A 15,168-nucleotide genomic window follows, 5' to 3' on the forward strand; every position below is an offset into this window, starting at 1 on the left:
TGCATTTGTAAGCTACCCTTGTCCTTGGCAAAACCACAGTTCGTGCCCTCTGAGAACTGGCTACCAGCTGGAGGACACTCTCCCACTGATCCCCATCTCTCCCACCTTCCCTCACACCCCAACCCCACTGAACCAGCTCTACTCGTGTCTGGCCCTTGGCACACTGGGGCTGTGTCCTTCAGTCTCCACTGGTCCCAGGTTTCAGATGTAGAGCCAGAGCAGCAGAAGGGTCTCTGGTCAGAACGGTTCAGCCTCCTTTCTTCTTCTGGACTCAGCTGGTAAAACACGATCTGGTGTTATCGCTGCTGTTCTGCTCACTCTTCCTGTACAAAGCCATGGAAGAAAATGAAATGCAGAAAATAGATGAGGGATATTTTTAAAGCTGTAAACCCTAGAGTCTAGGCTCCAGATACTAGTGACAAGAGCTATGAGTTCTTGTGAAGGACATCCATGGCGAGTTCTTATTTCACCCACTGAGCTCCAGGTTCCTTTCTTTGGAAGCCAAAACCACTTTCCTTAAATACCAGGAAAGGTCTTAAGTCCTGAAACATGGTCTTGTCTCTTTAAAATGTCATATTTTCTCCATCACTCTCGCCTCTGTCATAGCCTTTCATTACCTGATGTGTGGCAGCTCAGGCTGCCATAACATAGACCACATCTGGGTGGCTCAACAGTGGAAGAGCATTCCTCACTGGCCTGAAGGCTGCAAGTCCTAGGTCAAGGTGTGGGCAGGCCTGGTCTCTCCTGAGGCCATACTCCTTGTCCTGCAGAGGCTGTCATTCCCTGTGTCACCATATAGTCACCCCTCTGTATCTGTCTGGGTCCCAATTCTTCCTACAAAGACATCAGTCTTGTTGGATTGGTGACCACTGGCATGACCCCATTTTACTCAACTCCCCATCGAAAGGTCCCGTCTTTAATCTGACCCTTCCAAGCACCCTGTAGTTATGGCATGCACTGTTGGAGGAGATGAAGATGCCCTGGCCCTTGCTGAGGTGCAAACACCCACTTCCCACTACCTGGACTGCAGTCTCACATAGTCACAGAGGCACAGAGGTGAGCTTCATCTCCAAAGTCACATTCCTACAATCAGAGTCTACACTTTCACTGAGAACAATCAGGAAAATTCAGGAAAGGTAGATTTTACTTACCTTTCATATCTCAGATACAAGTCCAAGAGTTCCTCCTCCTACCTGCCTTCAGTTCCTGCTACCTCTCAGGCTCCACGCTCTCCAGCTGACACCCACCAGCCTCAGCATTACCTTGTTTGGGTCCTACCTTCTGGCCCCAATTCCTCTTGTGTACTGCAGCAAGTATATCTGTCTTCTCTCAGGAAACTGCTACTTCTGAAGGCAGAAAACTTCAGAGATTCAACCCAACATTACCAGAACTTGATATAGTGCTCCACGTAGGAGTAAAATGGTAAAGGAGGTCCCCAGTCAATAAAGATTGTGTCCAAATTACTTTTATCCTAAGTACCTATCAGAGATTGGTTCCAGGGCTCTCTGAGGACACCAAAATTGAGATGCTCATTTCTTGTAAAACATGGTGTTGTATCTGCATGTAATACTCACACATCTTTCCATAGATTTAAAATCACATCTAGATGAGGTATAATACCTAATTCAATGTAAATGCTATGTAAATAGCTTTTATATTGTGTTGCTTAAGGAATAATGACAAGAGAAACTTACACATTGTTCAATACAGACAATATTTTCCAAATATTTTCAATTTGCATTTGACTGAATCTGCAAATATGGAAGAACAGATATGAAAGGCTGACTCTTTTCTTCCTTAAGTACACATTTACTTTTGTAGTTTTGTTTCATTACCTCTGCCCAGAATTTACCTTCTCATCGATGACTAAGAAAACTTTAATCTTATTTGAATGTTTCCCAAGAATCAAGACAGCATCTGGCACACACCAGCAAATTAACTTGTGAGGTCAAAACTTCCCTAGATCACTGCAAACTCTTGAAGATCCCTCCCTGTCAGTGATTGCAGGGCATTAAATCTGTCCTTCATTCATTCAACATGGTACATTGACTGAATCATAGGCCACAGCAACAAGAATACAGTCTTTTCCTCTGGCAATTTCTAGAAATGTAAGTGGCTTTTTCCACCAACAAAGATGCACCCCAGTACATAGGGAGGCTCTGAGTGAGCAGACCAGAGAGAACATCAGGAAAGGAGTTTGAAATTCCACCCAGAAGTGTGCAGGTGGAGAGGACCATGTCTCTCAGCACAGATGACCATTGAGACAACCTGAGTGACACTGTGCTCAACCCAGAGAGGCCTGGGAATTCAAAATGATAGAAACACGGTGGGCTCTGGAAAGGTGAGGAAGATAGGACCAGCAGATGAAGCCATAGCAGAGATAGGAGCCCTCCTTTATCCATGAAGGACACATTCCAAGAGTCCTGTGGATGATCAGAATTGTGGAGAGCACAAAGTCCTGCTTATATGATGATTTGTTCTTATACACAGCATCTCTGAGAAAGTTTAATTTAGTCAAGCATAGCACAAGATTAACAACAATAGCATGCCCTACAGAGCAAAGGGGCCCACATGGTGTGACATCCTCTAGTCCTCTTTCACTTTCATGCACAGCAGTCACAACTGTTCTCTGGTTTTGCTTCCTAAGATTTCAGTTACTCATGGTCAACTATGGTCTGCAAGTATCAAACAGAAAAGTGTAGAAGTAAACATTTCACAGGTTTTTAATTTAAAGCATTCTGAGTAGCTGCTTCACCTCACATGGGATGTGATTTATCCCTCTGTTAGCCAGCGCATCACTGTGATAAAATACTGACATAAACAACTTAAAAGGAGGAGAGGCTTATTTTGGCTGATGGTGTCAGAAAGTTCAGAGAGTTCGACCCATGGTGGACTGACTTACTGCTGTGAAGCCTGTGGTGAAGCAGAAGAGTCCTGACAGAAAGGAACGGAGGAAGAAATCTGCTCACCTTGTGGCAGCCAGGAAGCAGAAGAAGAGAGCTACCACTGAAGGGCTTGTGCATGAGAGATATCCTTCATGGCCTGGCCCCAGAGACTCATCTCTTCCAGCTGCCCCTACCACCTAAAATTTCCTCCACCTCCAAGTAGCACCAGCAGCTGTAGACAAAGCCTTTAACATGGAGTGTTTGGGGGACACTCCAGACCCACTTAATTACAAATGCTACGTACATTCCCAGGCATCAGTTATTTGGTCCTCATCTATATTGTCAGATTGACTGTCATAGTACCACAGTGCTTACGTTCAAGAAACTTTTATTATACTTAGTGAAGGCCTCAAAGCATGAGAGTAACAAGTGATGCTGGAAACTTGGATAGACCAAAGAGAAGTCAGAAAGTAGTCTTTTTAAATGAAAATGTGAAAGTGTTCAAGAAGCAAAGACAGAAGCCATATACTGAGGTTGCTAAAATCCATGGCAAATTATCATTAATTTTTTTTTTATTTAAAGAGAGAAGAAGAAAAAAAAGAAAGGACATAAAAAACAATGCAGTAAAAGGGTACAAATAATAAAGTATTTCTAGAAAAAATATATACAGTATATATATATATATATACACAATATATATATGCAAATATATAATATATATATATATATATATATACAAAATCACCAGTTAACAGGCTACACATAATCTTCCCAAAAAAGTTGTCCATATCACTAAATTAAAGCATATAAAGTGAACATTCATACAGTGGAATTGGAGACAGTTCCGTTCAATGATCCAACAAAAGCTCAGTTATATGGTTTTCCGTCCTACTCTCGAACATACCTGCGGTTATATCCCTTAGTCCACCTTACTTTCTTCTCTTTTTTACAGTAACAATTAGACTTTTAGGGTTTTATTACTCTCACAGTTCTTATTTCTTTTTTAAAGAGAATAAAAACAAATGTGACTAAGCAAAACAGAGTCAGTTAAAGCAGAAGGGTGGGCATAGCACGTGATGCAAAAATAGAATAGCTGGTGATCAAAAGTGGTTACCATTGTGCCTCTTGCTATTTTCAAATTGGTTGTCTATATCATCAGGTATAATAGAATTGATCGAAACAGTATGGAACAAAACCAATGAAATCTACACTGAGGACCTTACAGGACTTCAAAAAAAAAGGATGATAGTCAATCCATATTGGGCATCATAGTATATCTTATTGCCTTCAAAGTGATTGCCTATACCCTCAAACTTGATACTATCAAACAAAATAGAATATATAATAATCAGACAGAACAAGATGGGGAGAGCAATACTGGGGTTCAAGTCAGATTAATAGGACAACAAAGAATAACTATAACATGTCCCGTTGTTCTTTAATTTAGTTTTCCCTTAATTAAAAAAATGAGAGAAAATAGATTAATTTAAAAATAGGGGGAAGATTGAGATAAGAGAGGATATTGTAATAGAACAGTGCAGGGCAGAACCGAGCAATTCAAGCATCATTGTGTTTCACCACCAGATAATCTAACATAATAGTAGTCACCATAGCACCTCTTTCCTTAAATTATTTGAGTGTAACTTCGCGTGCTATAATATCAAGCATATCTAGGCAGCGTGAAGCCTTTCAAGAGAATGCAATAATTACAGGGTATTTAGAACCTGCTAATAGAAAACAAATGATGGTTTCTATATTATCTCTTTCCCTATAAAGAGTGTTTATACTATAGCATATAGTGAAATATAGTAAGATACAACATGTTAAAACCAGTGGAAACAGATGTACTACAGCTTGATGGGACTTTAAAACAAGACGATATTAAATCAGCACTAGCTTTTATGTTGTGTTGCTTTCTTCAAAATAGCTATTCATGCTATCACAGATACTAAAATCAAACAACCCAGGTTAAAACCATTGCAGTTAATGACTGAAAACATTATATGGCTTCAAACCAATATGATTGGGAACTGTGATTACCACATACTTCTATGTATTCTTATCATTTCTTACACTAGGGAAACTATTCGGTATTTATACATGTGAGTGTGATTTATTTCACTTATGAGTATGGTCTCAAGCTGCACCCATTTATTTATAAATGTCTCAATGCAGTCATTCTTTATAGCTGAGTAGTACTCCTTTGTATAAAAATACCACAACTTTTTTATCCATTCTTCAGTTGATGGACATTTAGGTTGTTTCCAAGATCTGGCTATTACAAATTGTGCTGCTATAAACATAGGTGCACATATATCACTGTGGTATGATGCTTTCAATTCTTCTGGGAATATGCCTAGAAGTGGTATAGCTTGGTCATATGGGGCTTCCGGTCCTGAGAAATCTCCAGACTGCCCTCCACAATGGTTGCACTAGTCTACACTTCCACCAACAGTGCAGGAGAGTTCCTTTTTCTTCACAGCCTCTCCAGCATTTGTTGTTGTTGGTTTTCTTGATCTTGGCCATTCTTTCAGGAGTGAAATGAAATCTCAGTGTGGTTTTGATTTGCATTTCTCTAATGACCAATGATGATGAACATTTTTTCATATATTTATTTGCCATTTGTATTTCTTTATCTGAGAATTGTTTATTCATCTCAGATGCCCATTTTTGGATTGGGTCTTTGAATTTTGGGGGTCTGATTTTTTTTTAATTCTTTATATGTTTTAGAAAGAAGTCCTTTGTTTGAGGGGCAGTTCACTAAGATTTTTTCCCAGTTTGTGGGTTTTCTTCTCACCACACTGGAGACTTCTTTTGACATGCAGAAACTTTTTAATAAGAGGTGATCCCAGTTACTGATTCTGGGTAGTATTTCCTGTGCGGTTTGAATCCTGTTCATGAATTCTCTACCTACTCCTATATCTTCAAGGTTTCTACCCAATTTGTCTTCCAATAGATTTAGTGTTTCTGTTTTAATATTCAGATCTTTGATCCATTTAGATTTTACTTTAGTACATGGTGATAGGCATGGGTCTAGTTTAGGCTTTCGACATATGGAGTGCCAGTTTTTCCAGCACCATTTATTAAAGAAACTGTCGTACTCCCAGTGAACATGATTGGCCCCTTTATTGAAGACAAGGTGGTTGAGTGTGTTTGCACTTGTGGTTGTATCTTGTAATCTATTCCACTGATCTTCAGCTCTGTTTTGGTTCCAGTACCATGTTGATTTTACTACAGTTGCTTTGTAGTATAGTTTTAAGTCAGGGATTGTGATACCTCCTGCCTTGCCTTTGCTGCTTAGAACTATCCTTGCTATTCTAGGTCTCTTCTCACTCCAGATGAATTTTAGGAGTGATTTCTCGAGTTCTATGAGGTATGTTGATGGTATTTTTATCGGGATTGCATTGAATCTGTATAAAAGTTTTGGGAGAATGGCCATTTTCACAATATTTATTCTCCCTATCCATGAGCAAGGGATGTTTTTCCATTTTCTGAGATCATCTTCAATTTCATTTTTCAGTGTAATATAATTTTCCCTGTACAGGTCTTTCACTTCTTTCGTGAGAGTAATTCCTAAATATTCCGTTTTTTTGGTTGCTAGTGTGAAGGGTGTCGCCTCTCTTATTTCTCTCTCTGTGACTTTGTTGTTAGTGTATAGGAATGCTATTGATTTTTGAGTATTGATTCTGTATCCAGCTACATTACTGAATTTATTTATTATATCTAGGAGTCTTTCAATGAGTGTTGGGGATCTTCTATATAGAGTATCATGTCATCTGCAAATAATGATAGCTTAACTTCTTTTCCTATCTTTACGCCGTTTATTTCTCTCTCTTGTCTAATTGCTCTGGCTAGTATTTCCAGTAATATATTAAATAGGAGCAGTGATAAGGGACATCCTTGTCTTGTGCCTGATTTTAAAGTAAAGGCCTTAAATTTTTGGCCATTCAGTATGATACTGGCTGTTGGTTTGTCATAGATGGCCTTTATTATATTGAGGTAAAGACCATCTACTCCGATTTTCTGCAGGGTTCTTATCATGAATGAATGTTGGACCTTATCAAAGCTTTTTCTGCATCTATAGAAATTATCATGTGGTTCTTACTTTTGGCTCTATTGATACAGTGTATTACATTTATTGATTTACATATATTGAACCATCCCTGCATGCCTGGGATGAATCCCGCTTGGTCATGGTGTATGATCTTCTTGATGATTTGCTGCATCCTATTTGCCAATATTTTATTGAGGATTTTTGCATCTGTGTTCATTAGGGAGATTGGCCTGTGGTTCTCTTTTTTTTTTTTTTTTTTTTTTTTTTTTTTGTTCTTTCTCTGATTTTGGTGTTAGTGTAATATTTCCTTACAGGAATGAATTAGGGAGAATTGCTTCCCTTTCAATTTCATTGAAGAGTTTGAGGAGTGTTGGCATTAGGTCTTCTTTGTATTTCTTGTAGAATTCTGCAGTGAATCCATCTGGGCCTGGACTCTTCTTTGTAGGTAAGGATTTAATTACCTTTTCAATTTCATTGATAGAAATTGGATTATTCAGTAGTTTTACATCTTCGTGACCTAACTTTGGTACTTCGTATGCTTCTAGGAATCTGTCCATTTCCTCCGTGTTATCAAACCTTTGAGAGCAGAGGTTTTCGAAATAGGTGTTGATGATTTTCTGTATTTCTATAGAGTCTGTAGTGATTTCTCCTCTTTCATTCCTTATTGCATGAATTTGAGCTTTTTCTTCCCTTTTTTTAATAAGGTTGACTAGGGGCTTATCAATTGTATTTATTCTTTCAAAGAACCAACTCTTTGATTCATTGATTTTTTGGATTGCTTTTTTAGTCTCTATTGCATTGATTTCTGCTCTGATTTTTATAATTTCTTTTCTTCTTTTCGCTTTGGGTTTGACTTGCTCTTCTTTTTCTAGATGTTTGAGGTGTAACATCAGGTTATTTATTTGTATTCGTTCTGTTTCCCTGATGTTTGAACTCAGTGCTATAAATTTTCCTCTGATGACAGCTTTCATTGCATCCCACATATTCCGGTAAGTTGTATTTGTGTTTTCATTTTCTTGTAGGTAGTGTTTAATTTCTTCTTTGATTTCCTCTGTGACCCACTGATTACTCAAGATTGTGTTATTCAGTTTCCATGTGTTTGTGGGAATTTTGTAGTATCTTTTATCATTAATTTCTTATTTCATAGCGCTATGGTACAATAGCATGCAAGGGATGATTTCAACTCTTTTGCATTTATTTAGATATGTTTTGTTAATTAATATGTGGTCTATTTTAGAAAATGACCCATGTACTGCTGAGAAGAATGTGTATTCTGTTGTTGTTGGGTGGAATACTCTGTATATGTCTATTAAGTTCATTTGTTCACAAGTGCGATTCAGTTCTTTTATTTCTTTGCTGATTTTCTGTCTGGTTGATCTGTCCATTGGTGTCAATGCTGTATTAAGAAATCCTGTTAGAACTGTGTCACTGTTAACTTGGTTTTTCATTTCTGTTAGTACTTGCTTTATATAACTGGGTGCTCCGGAATTTGGTGCATACATATTTAAGATAGCTATCTCTTCCTCCTGGAGTTTTCTCCTAACCAGTATGTAGTGACCTTCTTTATCCCTTCTGATCATTATTGGCTTGAAATTCACATTGTTGTAAACAGAATAGCCACCCCCACTTTTTTGGGGTCCTGTTGCATGAAGTGTTGTTTTCCATCCTTTGACTTTCAGTCTGTGGGTATCCTTTTGGGTTAGATGGGTTTCTTGTAGACAGCATATGGTTGAATTTTGTTTCTTGATCCATTCTGCCAGTCTGTTTCAATTAATTGGTGCATTGAGACCATTTACATTAATGGTTATAACTGTTACATATTGGTTTATTGTTGCCATGTTATCTTTTTGCTGTTGCATCTTTGTCTTTTGGTTCTGTTTAATTGTCTGCTTTGTTTAGTGGTTTTTTCCTAGATGCATCTAGGCTGTCTTTCAGTATTCTTTGTAGGGTTGGCTTGGTGATCATGTAGTTTTTCAGCTGTTCTTTGTCATGAAAATATCTTATTTCTCCATCCATTTTGAAGGACAGTTTTGCAGGATACATCAGCCTAGGTTGGAAATCATTTTCCTTTAGGATCTGAAATACTTTACTCCATGCTCTTCTTGACTTTATTGTTTGTGCTGAGAAGTCTGCTGTGATTATGATAGGTTATTTATCTTTTCTCTCTTACAGCTTTTAATATTCTATTCTTTTGTTCGATTTCTGGGATGGCCATTACTATGTGTCTGGGTGTAGTTTTGTTTTGGTTATGGTTATTTGGAGTTCTATGTGCTTCACTGATCTTGATATCGGTTTCCATTCTCATGTTTGGGAAATTTTCAGCTATTACTTCTCTAAATATCCTCTTGACATCCTTTATGTTGTTCCTTTTTTTTTTTTCATTTATCCCTACTAACCTTATGTTGTTCCTTTTTGTGTCATCTTGCAGGTGTTGAATTGTAATTTCCTGATTTCTTTTTATTTTTAAAAGATCTTTCCTTTCCTGTTCACTGGCTGCAATCTTGTCTTCAAGGTCTGAAATTCTATATTCACATTCATTGAGGCAGTTTTTACAACTTTCGATGGAGTTTTTGATTTCCTGTATATCTCTGTGCATCTGCTTATATATTCTGTTTGTTTCTTATATTGTTCATCCAGGGATTCTATTTTTTTGTTTATCTCCTCAAGTTTTTTAACCGTGTCTTCTTTAGGTATGTTCAGCATCTCCTTCATTTCTTTTATCATTTCTTCTTTTACCTGGGAAATTATTTCTAGTTTGATTTCCTTTAAGGCTTCCCAGAGTTGCTTCTTTATTTCAGTTACTATTATTTCAGGCATTTCAGGTATGTGGCATATATTTTCTTCTATACACATGCCTCCTAGGCTTTCTTGGGATGGGCTGGATATTTGAGACTGCATTTTGGTCTTTCGTTTCGTCATTTTCTTATATTTTTGCCCTTCAAGTTTTGTTCCAAGTGAGGTAGAGAGGTCAGCCAGGCTGGGACAGAGGTCCCTGCTCCCTCCTTTCTCACTGATTTCAACAGGCAGCTGGATTTTGGGCCCCAGGTGAAGAAAACAGTTCGCTGGCCTTGGGCCCCCGGGGTTCCCTGCCTCTGCTGGTCTTACCGGACCAACAGGGAGCCGGAGGAGCCTGGCCTGCAGGGGAAGAGGAGAGTTCCATGCCTCTGCTGGACTTACTTGACCCACAGGCAGCAAGATCCTGGGCCCCAGGAAATTATCGTTAATCTTGATAGAGCCTGATTGTATATTATGCTTTCTCATTGGTTTTATGCATGAGGGTAAAACATTGTGCAAGTAGGGTCTGTTACTGACTGAAGTTTTCTGGGTACCCATTGGGATCCTGGAATACAGTCCTCACAGAGACAAACCTGGCTCTGCTCTGGCTCAGACCTGGAACCCAGACAAATTGGGAAAAGAGCCCCAGGAAAGGCAAACACAGAGGACATGGTGGGGCTGTGTGGCAAGTGAGCCTGGGCAAAGATGGTGACAGCTGGGTGGGAGCCATGGCAGTGCAGAGGAGGTGAATGTGGGTGCCAAAGCCAAGGAGAAAGCTGTTTGTATTTCTTTGCCCTTTAAAGTGCTTATTCCACTCCTTATCCCAATTACTACTTCCTTGCACTGTAGATACTGGTGAATCCTGATCTCCAGGGGAGGGAAGATATTTACTTTATTCACCTTCTCACCCTGTAATTCCAACAAAACTACACTGAATGGCTGAATAAATAGTGTCCAGTGAGATGTCGGGCTGATTTTCTTTCAACCTCCCTAATTTTCTTTTATACACCAAGCAGGCCCAGAATTCTGTAAAGACATATAAATCAGCAGTCATTTGATGCAAAAAAGGCCAGAAGATATTCCTCTAAGAAGAAAAGATTTTGAAAATAAAGTCAAGGCAAAGAATATTGGGTTTTTATTTGTTGTAAGCTCATGGAGAGCAGAGGCCAGATCACATTAGGTTGCCATTTAGCATACCCACTTCATGCAGGAGAAAGTTCATGCTTGTGTATTGAGTGAATAAAAAGCATGAATGGCTTACAACAATGACACACAGAGAGAAAAACAAGGAGAGTGATGAGTGAGTTAGTTTCATATAATTGTCAAAGCTGCCTATCTGGTATGAGGAGTCCTAAACCAAATCAAAGAGCAAGGCTTTCAAGAGTGTTGACTGAATTCCAAGCTACTTCTGATGAATTTAGTTCATCTTGACTTATTTAGGGATCAGATTCTCAAGGACTAGTCTGCCCTCAGTTTTCCTTAGGCACACAGTCAATGGTCCCCAACAGGGGTTTCCTACAGCATCATGGGATGAGAAGCTCAGAGCAGAGAGCAGAGTCCCAGGATAGAACAGAGATTTCTGCTGTGACTCTGAGATGGTAGAGTCTAAGTACATCTTTTTTTTATTTTAGCTGAATACCACAGACTGAATAATTTTATGTAAAAAACATTTACTCAGTTCATAGCTTGTAAAGGCTGAAAAGTACAAGGTGATCAGACAGTCTCATCTGACAAGAGCTTTCTTACTGTGGGCACAGTCCCCAAAGTTCCCAATGGACAGAGCACATTACACAATGAGACCAATTGTCGTACCACCATTCCCTGTAAGGCCACAATCCCCCTGCACTGTGCCCCCACCCATATAGTCTCATTTAACCTTAACTTCATCCCCAAGGTTCCATCTCTAAAAGCCTAAATTAGATTAAATTTAACACAATAAGATTACAATTTCAGTGTGAGTTTTGATAGTTATTTTTCCAAAAGTACAGTGAGCCCTTCAATGTACTGTAGCCTAAAAAAATCATTCAACTTTTGGCTCAACCAACCAGTCTGAAAATGCACACATGCTGATGAATAATAGAGAAGCAATTCAAAAGAGTACACCTTTCAGTTTCATTTTCTCCTGAAAACTAGGTATGCTCACTTGATCTGTAAATGCTATACTGGCACACTAGAGAGCCCAGGAAAATAATGTTGGAACAATGTATAGACGAGCCAGTAAATAAGTAATATTGTACACAATGTACTTTATGAGCTGTCAACTGTCATCAGCTTTCCTTTCCGTTGACCCACTTTGCACTTGTACATGTTACCCACAAGTGAAGCAGTCAGAGCAGCAGCATCTGGTAGACAGCTCCAAGCGCCCAAACAACCATCTCCCAGCCTTTCCATCAGTCCCTAATGCAGTGCTCCTGTGGAGAGATCTTGTAGATGTGAGTTAAGTTCTAGTTCACTGACATAAGGAAGCAATATTAGACACCATGCACAAGGTTGTGGGGACCAGAACAAGAAGCCAACCATTTCTTGTCAGTCTCACCATTGGGGGCCATGGACAGGAGAACAAGAAATCAGCCACGTCAGGCCCCCAGGCTGGGAGAGAAGAGTCACATACGCCATCACACCCTCTAAGCAACTGGCTGAGATGATAGCTGTTGTAAAATACAACTTAATGCCTGCAGTGTTTAGTGCTTCATTGACTTTTCAGGCCAAAAGCCAGTACTTTGATCATTTATTTAGAGGATAACAATATGTAGTAAAGCATCTATGGGGAAATTTCCTTCTGAAGATGGTAGCCAACATTAATTCCCTATTATCTTGTTTAAAGTCCATATTGTATTCACTGTTTTGTTTAGTTTGTTTGTATTGTGTATAGTCTGTTTTATTTTATTATATCCAATGGTATGGGCAGCTGTTTCCAAGATAAAAAGATATAGTATGGTAGCCATTTTGGATTTACTACTATCTGACATCCTTTATTTCATTCATTGTTTTGTTTTTATTGGTACTAGTTTGTTCCATTTTATTTTATTATGCCTGATGTTAAGCTATTTTGAAGACAAGAGGCATTATGGTAACCATTGTTGATTTCCTATTGTCTTGTTTTGAAATCCTGTATAACTTATCCTGTTTTGTTTTGATTGGTTTTATTGTTTTATTTTGCTTGGTTTTATTATCTCTTAAATTAAAAAATTAAAAATTAAAAATAAAACACTAAAAGAAAATGAAACCTGAAGGAAATCACTATTTTAAAAAAGCAATATTCATTCCCAATGGTCAGATCCAATGACTTGCAACCTTCCAAAGACCTGAGCTCTTCCTCACAGAAGAAACTGGAAGGGTGAGGACAACTCAGCTTTCGGGAGGTTTCACCTGCTGACTTGGAAGATGTGGAAGACTCAGCACAGAACCTACCAACAACCAGCAAGAAAAGAAAACCTTAGTTCATACAGCCACAAGGATTGGGTTTGCCACATCACGGAGCCTGGAAGAGAATCCTGGGACACAGCTCTGAAACTCTTTCAGATGGGGATAAGGATCTGTGGGCAGTGCCGACATCTGATGTGTAGAACTGAGATATGTGCTTTTAAGACACTGAGTTTGTGGCCATCTGTTACCCAGAAATAGAAAGAAGCTGTGCCCTTCCTTCGCCTTTCACTTCCTTATGCTTTAAAAGCTTTCCTACCTTAAACCTGTCATAATAATATTTCCAGAAGGAGACATGTCTTAAGGCAACACTCTTTAACACCTTATAAAAGATGTCGAAGTAATCCCACCAAGGAGCTGTCTTCCCATCATCTGGTGATGAGCAGTGTGTTACCTTTGTTTCCTTTGTGTATGGTTGGTTTTCCATGGGCAATGTGGACTTGTGTTTGTAGAAAAGCTTAAAGTCTCATAAAAGTAAAAGTAATAAAATACAAATCACCAGTAATCCTATCTTCAGAAGCCAAATTTGTTAACATCTTGACAGCATGTATTTTTTTTCGATATAGTCACGCTTCTACTTTAACAAAGTTAAAACCATAATACAACTTTTAGAGTTTTTTTGATCACAGCCCAAACATCGATTTTGTATTATTCAAATATTCACAAAACAATACTTACCCTTACCAATTACAACAAATTCTGAGTTTCTATTCTGCTACTTTATAAAAAAAATTCTTCACAAACTACTAAACTGATTACAAGATCAACTAATGTGTTATTATCTCATTTCTAAAAATATTGCTATATGCCATTTCTACCTCACATTGTTTGCCTAACATGTCCACAAGCCATTAAATAATTCCAAAGCTTTTCATAGCTTTATGACATTTAATCTTACTGAGATATTATGTTTATTTTACTTATTCATTGGCCTATGTTTAAAGATTAGGTTGCTTCATATTTTCTAAAATGAAATAAACATATTTTCACCTGTTACTCTTTTGAACATTTTTTCATGCTGTGAAGTCGCTTGAGCTTTCAGATGAGTGTATCCCTTCAAACAGTGCTGAACCAGACCACAAACCTGCATCTAGTCACTTCCGGCCTCTTCCCCAGAGGCCCACAGCGCTCACACACGGTGCCAAGGGAACTGACTAGAGTGCGCAGTTCATCTCTGGACCTGGTTGGCCACAGGGCTGGAAACACTGGAGCACTGTGTGGTAAGAAGACCAGAGAAGCCCTTCGCTGTGCTGCCAATAAGATCACCAGCCCCCACAGCACTGCCACAAAGGCTGGCTGCTGCCGCTAGATCAGGTTGCCTTCTGATCTTCTCCAGGTGGTGCCACAGGGGGCCAACCGGCCTCCTCCAACACACTCCCCTACCTGCCCTCACTGCCCCAGGCAGCCTTGGGGTCTCCAGGACTGCAACTCCATGTTGATCTGCTGCCTCCTGGAGTGCACTCTCTGTCCCAGCTCCCACTGCTCTCCCATTTTATTACTCAATGCAGAACAGCCACTTGTCCCAACTGTTTAAACACAAGTGCAGATTTCTGAAATAAGCAGATAGGAGACTGTTTCCATGGGTTCCCTGACCCTGTGTTTGTTGTCTGATGGCACAAGCAAATCTTTGGCAGGGAAAGAAGGCATCAGACACAGCACAAGCCTTGGCAAAGGCTCTCATGTTTTGAGCCAAGGCTGCAATTGCCCAAGGCTGTGCACAGCATAAGAGTCGGGGTCAGAGTCAAGTGTGTGTCCATGTGCTGTCAGCACATCTTCTGTTTCCATGAGCATGGGAGTGCATGGGTCCTGCCTCAGAGCTGCTGGGTGTGTGCCATTCTCCCTATTCTGGGTTGATCCCTACTCATGCTGCAGGACTCAGCCCAGGCGTGTCCAGGAGATCCTCCTCTGACTTCCCTTTCCTGTCCACCATGCTGCCTCCCACGCCTTTTGCCCTACTGCATAATTACCTGTCTGTTTTTCTTGACTACATCTTTGTTTACTTCAGTAAATCCAGCGAAGCATCTGCCATAT

General features: G+C 39.4%; 1 long non-coding RNA gene across 1 annotated transcript in view; it reads right to left on the reverse strand.

Moving 5' to 3' along the window:
• Positions 1-3,445, reverse strand: part of LOC106025372 (uncharacterized) — a 30,548-nt gene extending 27,103 nt beyond the window's left edge. Inside the window, exon 1 of the long non-coding RNA XR_001198971.2 lies at positions 143-3,445. This is a non-coding gene — a long non-coding RNA (uncharacterized LOC106025372). The remainder of the gene's footprint in view (positions 1-142) is intronic.
• Between the last annotated feature and the right edge of the window lie 11,723 nt (positions 3,446-15,168).

The sequence above is a fragment of the Cavia porcellus genome, unplaced genomic scaffold (assembly GCF_034190915.1).
Source record: "Cavia porcellus strain 051 isolate PalLab524CR breed Dunkin Hartley unplaced genomic scaffold, mCavPor4.1 scaffold_12, whole genome shotgun sequence".
Taxonomy (NCBI): Eukaryota; Metazoa; Chordata; class Mammalia; order Rodentia; family Caviidae; genus Cavia; species Cavia porcellus.